The sequence below is a fragment of the Otolemur garnettii genome, unplaced genomic scaffold (genome assembly GCF_000181295.1).
Source record: "Otolemur garnettii isolate 467f Iridium unplaced genomic scaffold, OtoGar3 scaffold00003, whole genome shotgun sequence".
NCBI classification, from domain to species: domain Eukaryota; kingdom Metazoa; phylum Chordata; class Mammalia; order Primates; family Galagidae; genus Otolemur; species Otolemur garnettii.
Window position 1 is genome coordinate 45,020,926 of NW_003852398.1, and position 1,084 is coordinate 45,022,009.

The window sequence follows — 1,084 nt, forward strand, 5'->3', positions numbered from 1 at the left end:
TTTTTTTTTTTCGTATGGAAGGGTAAATGGTCAAGAAGAGTGAAAGGAGATACATTAAGAAAAGTTATTTTCTGAGAAGGGCTGTTTTGTTAGAGGATGCGAGACTGTGTTCCAGAGTTAGTGTAAAAATGTCGATGCAATAAGAATAGGAGTAGATATGTTAGTGAGTGAGATAAAATAGTGAATATTTAAGTTCCAATGTCTATGAGAAATTTATTTTAATAAACTTTTATTTTGGAATTATTTAGATTTAGAGAAAGTTGCAAAGACAATACAGAAAGTCTTTGTACTTATATCCTTCATCTTTGTTTCCTCTAATGTTATTATATATAATTATGGTACATTTGTCAAAACTGGGAAATGACCAGGGTACATTAACTCTCAACTAAACTACAGACTGTATCCAGGTTTCATTAGTTTTCCCATTAATGTCCCTTTTCTGTTCAAGAATCCTAAGTAGGAGACACACGGCATTTAGTTTTTGTGTCTTTTCTGGTCTTCTCTGGTCTGTAGTTCTAAGTGAATTTAATGGGTCAAATGTATTGTTTCAATGTAGTGGGTAAGCGATTATATTCATCTGGAAGAAAATGAAATTGAACTTCTAGCACGTTAATTGAAACTAGTCAATGAACGCTTATGTGCACTTATGGAAGTAAGATTCTGAAAATATAGCAGGTGGGGGGGCAAGAAAGGATGGATAAATTCACACCTAATGGTAACAATGCACACTATCTGGGTGAGGAGCCTTCAAATTTTGACTCTATTTGTACAAAGCAAACTATGTAGCCCAAACTTGTGTACTCCTGTAATAGTCCTAAATTTAAAAAAATCAAGAAGGTGAAAGAAAAAGAATAAATACATAATTGCAAAACTCTGCCACTAAATATCTAAATGTAAAAAAATGAAACAATAATTTATGAAGAAAATCTATGGCACTCATAAAAAATCTTTGGATGGGGAGACAGTTTTCACTAAGCTTGTAAGTGCAAAAGCCATAAAAATTGAGAAATATGTGACTATTTAAAAAATTATATAGCAGGGTGGCACCTGTGGCTGAGTGGATAGGGCGCCGGCCCCATATACC